Here is a 6650-nt window from a genome sequence, read left to right on the forward strand (position 1 = left end):
AGTTATTGAACTTATGAGAGATGAATTCACCACCTCTGTCTGACCTCAAACATTCCAGCCTTTTCCCTATTTCCTTCTCTACTCTGGCCAAATACGATTTGAACTTCTCAAATGCTTCTAATTTCTCTCTTAGATACATGACAGTCATCATTCTTGAGTAATCATCAACAAAAATAATGAAGAACTTTCACTAGTACAAAAAAAACAATATATTACTAAATAAACTATTAAAATTTGTAGATATGTGACTAATTTTGATCATGTGACCAATGGTAGTTTATTGCCAGACATTTATCTCCCAACCAAATTTATGACTAAACTATTTTAATTATTGATTAGGTCATTGACTTAGTCATTTATTGTCATTACTTGGTAGTTTATATGGTAGGTTATTTTTATTTTTGGTAATTTATTTGGTAGTTTTTTGGGTAATATACGGTAGTATATTTGGTAGTTGATTCGGTAGTATATTTGGTAGTATATATGGTAGTATATATGGTAGTATATTTGGTACTATATTTGGTAGTATATATGGTAGTATATTTGGTAATATATTTGGCAGTTTATTTGGTAGTTTATTTAATCATTAATTTAGTCATATTAGGGCACGATGGAATTGAACCACCATCCTCCTACTTATAAAGCAGGTGCTCTTCCATTGAGCTAGTACCCTTTAAAGAATAATGCAAAAAATTGACAAAGTTGTCTTCCCAACATTAGATCTATCATGATCATGGTCACTGTAACATGATGTACTCTTCTCGAAGAACACAAATTTTAGTTATTATTAAAAACAATAATCTAAATCTTTATCAATAACAATTCATCAATTTTAAATTCTTTTTTTCAAGCATTTTTATACAAGTATTGTTTCTCGTGCTAATTTCTTAAAAAAAGATATAAATGATTATGCAATTTATGTCAAGAAAATAGAACTTTGCATTAAATAAGAACATCAAACCCCATTAAAAATTCACATCAAACTAAATTTTTTTTTCCTTTCATCATCTTCGCAATAATTGAGACTAGCTTACGTGCATTGCAAAAATAGAGTCACTTGTTGTAATGATGAAATGTAATCACCATAATAATACCAATGTCAAGAGAATGTAAAATCCGCATATAGTGCATGTATAGAGGACATGTATTGTTTCAACTCTCTTCAATGATAAGCTTTTATCTATAAGAGTGTGATGTTGTACTAAGAGTTCTTGATCTCCAACAGCCTTTTAGTCTCTTCTAGAAGTTGCATAGGGATGAGTTTTGCAAACTCACAAAATTTGTCTAATGGCATAAACTTGTCCACAATAAAAATAAATAAAAACTCATAAATACCAATAAACATACCTAATGCCAAAATATGCCATAATTTTTAGGGTTTTTTAATTTTAATTTGCATGTTCCTCACAACATAGTAATCAAGATTCTACTTTTAAAAATGAATACCACTAGGATGGGAAACATAAAATAACCTTCTAGACTATAACCCCAAAAATGCATATACAGATTAATATGAAAATTTTAGATATGCATATGCCTCTATTGTAATCTCTTAATCAATAGCTAATATTGGAAAGAAAGGAGATGATTTTCATACCCTCACATATTTTAGCTAATAAATTTACAAGCTTAATTATATTTCTTTTACTTTTACTGTATCATAAATTGTCATCAAGGCATTAGATTAAAACAAGGAACTCTTCTCACCATAGTAACACTTTTGTGTCCTCAATAAGATATTTATAAAAGAAGTATACAGGGTTAATGGCTAGTTTTGTGCTTTCACTGTATCATCATTAGTCATTATGGAAGTAGAATAGCAACATGTTTAAGTTATGTAATAGAATTTTTTTTTTTCATAATATTTTAGTCCTCTAACTATGCCAACAACAACTATCATCTGACTTGTGTGTAATATTGAGCCAACATATTTATTATAACCATAATTTAACAATTAGGTGCAACCATTTACCTCAAGTACAATCAGGTTATATATGCTCCATGTCCCTCATCAAGTTATAATCCAACAACTTCAGTGGTGGTTTCATTCTTAGGAAGTTGGTATTCTCAAGAGGTTCAATCGTAATCACATGTTGTTGATAGACATCATTGCTTTCTACTTGATCTGATTCCTAACCAACATCAAAGATTCTAAACCACTTAGAATGCACATAACACATGGGAAAGCAACTTATTTGTCTTAATTTCTACTATAATAAACCCTTATATAAGTCTCACTCTAGACAGTGATGTAGAGGAAATCACTAAACAGCAATACCTATAGGCATGTCATTTTATTTTTTTTACAATAATTCAACTGACAAAAGACAATACTTCATTTCAATCTTTACCACACAATTTGTCAAATAGTTTGCTTATAACCAAGCTCTTGCAACACTTGTCTAGTTGCATTATCCCGATAGCAATATATACCAAAATCCACTTCTTGACATCAATACCAAACACAAAAATTGAATATTTCAAAATGGAAACCCAATGCCAACACTTCCCAACCAATACTAATAAATTAGCCGTCCTATTAAAATATGTTGGCTTGTTTCTGATTTATGTCAGCACGCAATCCACTTCATAAGAGGCTGAAAATATTATAATGAATTGGTTCAAACGGAAGATTTGGCCCGCTTAAAACTTTAGCACATATCCACCTTAAAAATCAGAATCTTATACTCAAAGAAAATCTCAATATCATGTTGTGTACACTATTAACTTTTAACATGAATGTGTACAGTAAATTGGTAATATGAAGCCCATTTCCAAGGGACATTTTAGATTTGTTTAAGACTGATTTTTGCCGCCAAAACAATAGTATTGAATCCCCAACAAAAGCTAAGGAATTCTGATTACATGCTTGTGCATAAATAAAATCAGATTTTAATGGCAAAATAGAGTCTTTACTTGGCCAAGAAATGTCCAGTCATGTCGATAATATGCAGCCCACTATGTGCTGCTATAAAAGCACCTTCAAAATTGGAAATTCTAGCTAAGTAGAACCGAATTCCAAGAAACATTTTCATATTTCTAAAGTCAAATCTAATTTAAGACTATCGACTACATTTCTCATATTAAAAATCATTTTTTCTCAGCATACAACAATGAAAAGTGTCTTTGATATAATGAATAAGTTCAAGCAAAAACATTATTATTATTCTATCCATAATTAAACTATTTTCTAACATTTTAATTCCATATTAAAGTTATAATAAAAATGATGGAAATAGGGGAAGAATAAACAGAAAAGAAACATGAAAATTATATTAAATATTGAAATGAAATTATGCACCAATATGAGCTTTTACGATTTCATAGAGTGATTACATTATTTTTTCTCAACTCATGGTATCATATACTTCATAGTCAACTTTAAGCTTGCAGATTACAATTCTACAGAGTTGGATTCCATTGAGAGAGTGAAATGTGGAGAGTAAAAAGTGTATGAAGCATGCAATGTGTTATATAGATATTTTTTATCAGAGTTATGTGATGAAGTATAAGAATCCATTCTATGGTGGATGTAAAGAGCTACAAGTTCAAATTAGAAAGCTTGCCTCTTATTCCACTACTTAATTTTTATCCAATTGAAGCATGAAATGGCAGACCAATATGGGGTTTCTAAGCATACAACAATGATAAGTGTCTTCGATACAATTAATATGTTCCTTCAAAAATATATATTGTTGTGACATTATTTTTGAACTAAAAGAGGGGTAAATTTTTTATTGAATATCAAAAAGAGCTGAACAACACAAGAAACAAAGAGAACTACAGAGCTTTATCCTGGTCCACAAGTTGATCCAACATCTGAGATAAATCAAGGGGAAGCATATGAGGATCAAGAATGTTCCAAGCCGGCCCCTACTCAGAGGCCCATTTAGCCAGATAATCAGCCATACCATTCCACTCATGAGGGATATGCATAAAGGACACAGAATCTAGAGAATTGCATAACTGAATGATTTGATGAATAACTAGAGCCAAATGCCAATCCACATGCACAAGGTTCCTATTATGCAATAAGATCACAACCACCTACGAGTCAGTCTCACTGATGATTCTTTTCCAGCCACGTAGACAACACTGTTCCACGACAACCAAGATAGCCAGGGCTTCCATGAGGTTATTAGTATGGCAACCCTTGTATATAGAAAATAAAAACTTGATATCACCAGAACTATCACGCCCAACTCCCCCAATACTAGCCAGACCAGGACTTCCCTGAGAAGAACCATCAGTGTTGATTTTAAGAGTGCCCACCTCAGGAGGAGACCAATGTCCTTGATGATTAACTTGCTGAGGGTGTTGCTTAGCTCTATTCCCAGAGCGGGTGTGGCGGATCGAGGGAGAGCAAACTTGAACAGGAAAGGAGAGGCAAGAGTAAATACCAACATCAATAGGACCCAAACCCCCACCGATGTCACATTTAGCAAGAAGTGTTTCCTGAAGAGAATTAACAATTCTCCCCCATAGGTGCCTAATCTCAAACTGCAAATCATGAAAGATCCTTCTATTCCTCTCAAGCCAAACATGCCATAAAATAAGGGAAGGGCCAATAGTCCAAGCAACTTGAAGAAAAGAAGTCTTGGAAGGGGAATGGCCCAAACGGTCCCAAAATTCAAACAAAGAGGACACATGCCAACACGTGCATCCCCACACACTCCACCAGAGGTGCCAAATCTGTTTGGCAAAGGGGCACTGGAAAAAAAGGTGAGATACAGTCTCTTCACTAGTTCTGTAGAGAACACAAATGGAAGGCCCCTAGAAGCCTCACTTGCAGAGATTATCCCAAGTGAGACAACAATTGCAAACCAAAATCCAGAGGAAAAAGTTACACTTAGGCCATGAAAAACTATTCCAAACTTTCTTCCACCAAGAGACCTCCACCTCACCAAAAAGTTGCTTTGTCAGCGCAAGGTACCCAGAAGAAATAGAATACTTTCTAGAAGAAGCACCTCCCCAAGACAAAACATCAGGTTTCGACAACAAGCTGCACTCCCTAGAAGCCAATATCTAAGATAGTTCCAGCCGATCTCCCGATGAGCCACCCGGAGGCCAATCAGAAGAATTCTTCCATCTATAACCCACAACAAGGCCTAGGTTAAAAGCCTCCTTATAATGAGCCACCTTATTCCATCTAGCAAAAAGGAAAGAATCACAAAGAGCCTACAAGTGAGGATGAGAGGAAAGGAGAGGAGGATTCCCATTCCAAGAATCACTCCATAATAGAGCTTCAGTGCCTCTGTTGTAGATCCAAAATAAACTTCTCTTCACCATGTGAGCACCAATCTTAAGGGTATGCCACACCATAGAGCCTCTTCCCTCAAGAGAAAACCTGAAAACTTTTGAAGGTTCAACACCAGGTAAATACTTGTGTGACAAGATACGGGCCCAAAGCTGAGATTGACTAGTACACCAACGCAAATAGAGCTTGATTGCATAAGATAGCAAACCAAAGACCAAGGCCTCCTTCCTGTTTTGGCCTACAAATAATATCCCAATTGATGAGACTCCATTTGGTATGTTGCAAATTGCCACTGCAAAGAAATTGGCAAGAGAGGGCATCAAACTCTTTAAAAAAATACACCGAGGCAGCCTGAACCATGCTTCTGTATATGGGAAGAGCTTGAATTATAGATTGAACGAGTTTCACCCTACTAGCAGTAGAGAGTCACATGTGAGTCCAATTATTGACCCTTTGTCGAATTTTGTCAAGCAAGCTTTGCTAGAAAAGCCTAGGTTGTCTACCCACCATAATAGGGACCCCCAAGTAAGTTAGAGGGAGAGACGCAATCTGAAATCTCAAGATATTAGCAATCCTTCGCTAGATCGGCTCAGGAGTGTTGAAGAAAAAAATAGAGGACTTGTGGTCATTAATTTTCTGCCTAGAGACAGCCAAATAAGAATCCAAGGTGAGCCAAAAGGTTTTAGCTTCCCGAATCTGAGCTCTCCCAGCAAGGGTAGTATCATCAACAAACTGAAGGTGAGAAAGAGCAGGAAAACCATTTCCCCATTGCCATCCTTGAATCAAATTTTGGGAAACAGGAAATTTGATAAGGCGACCAAGTCCCTCAGCCATAATGATAAACAAATAAGGTGAGATGGGATCTCCTTGACGAAGACCTCTAGAAGCCCCAAAAAGCTCTGTTGGTTCACCATTAAGAAGGACCAAGAAGGAAGGAGTAGTAACATAGCTAAGAACCCATCTAACCCAATCTTGACTGAAGCCAAAAGCAAGAAGAACTTTTTGCAAGAAATCCCAATTGACTTTTTCATAAGCCTTAGCCATATCAAGCTTAATAAACATAGCACATTCCCTGGAAGTACACATAGAGTGAATAGCTTCAGAAGCAATAACCACCCCATCCAAAAAAAAAATTCGTGCCACAAAACCCCCTTGTTCCTCAAAGATAACCATAGGAAGGCAAAATTTAAGCCTCTCTGCAAGGAGCTTAGTGATGATTTTATAGACCACATTACAAAGAGCAATGGGCCTAAAAAAGTCCAGCTGATTAGTCTCTTCCTTTTTCGGAATAAGGACTAAGAAAGTAGCATTCAAGGCCTAAAGCATTTCTTTGTTGGAAAAGGACTCCTGAACCACATCCAAAAGGTCATGATTGATAATATCCCAAAATTCT

At 35.4% G+C, this 6650-nt stretch overlaps 1 non-coding gene across 1 annotated transcript; it reads right to left on the reverse strand.

The window, feature by feature from the left end:
- Window positions 1-601: 601 nt before the first annotated feature.
- On the reverse strand, window positions 602-673 carry TRNAI-UAU (transfer RNA isoleucine (anticodon UAU)). The gene has a single exon. It is a non-coding gene; the product is annotated as a tRNA-Ile (tRNA).
- Between the last annotated feature and the right edge of the window lie 5977 nt (window positions 674-6650).

The sequence above is a fragment of the Cupressus sempervirens genome, chromosome 10, assembly GCF_028749045.1.
Source record: "Cupressus sempervirens isolate cs-2001-9-10 chromosome 10, ASM2874904v1, whole genome shotgun sequence".
Taxonomy (NCBI): Eukaryota; Viridiplantae; Streptophyta; class Pinopsida; order Cupressales; family Cupressaceae; genus Cupressus; species Cupressus sempervirens.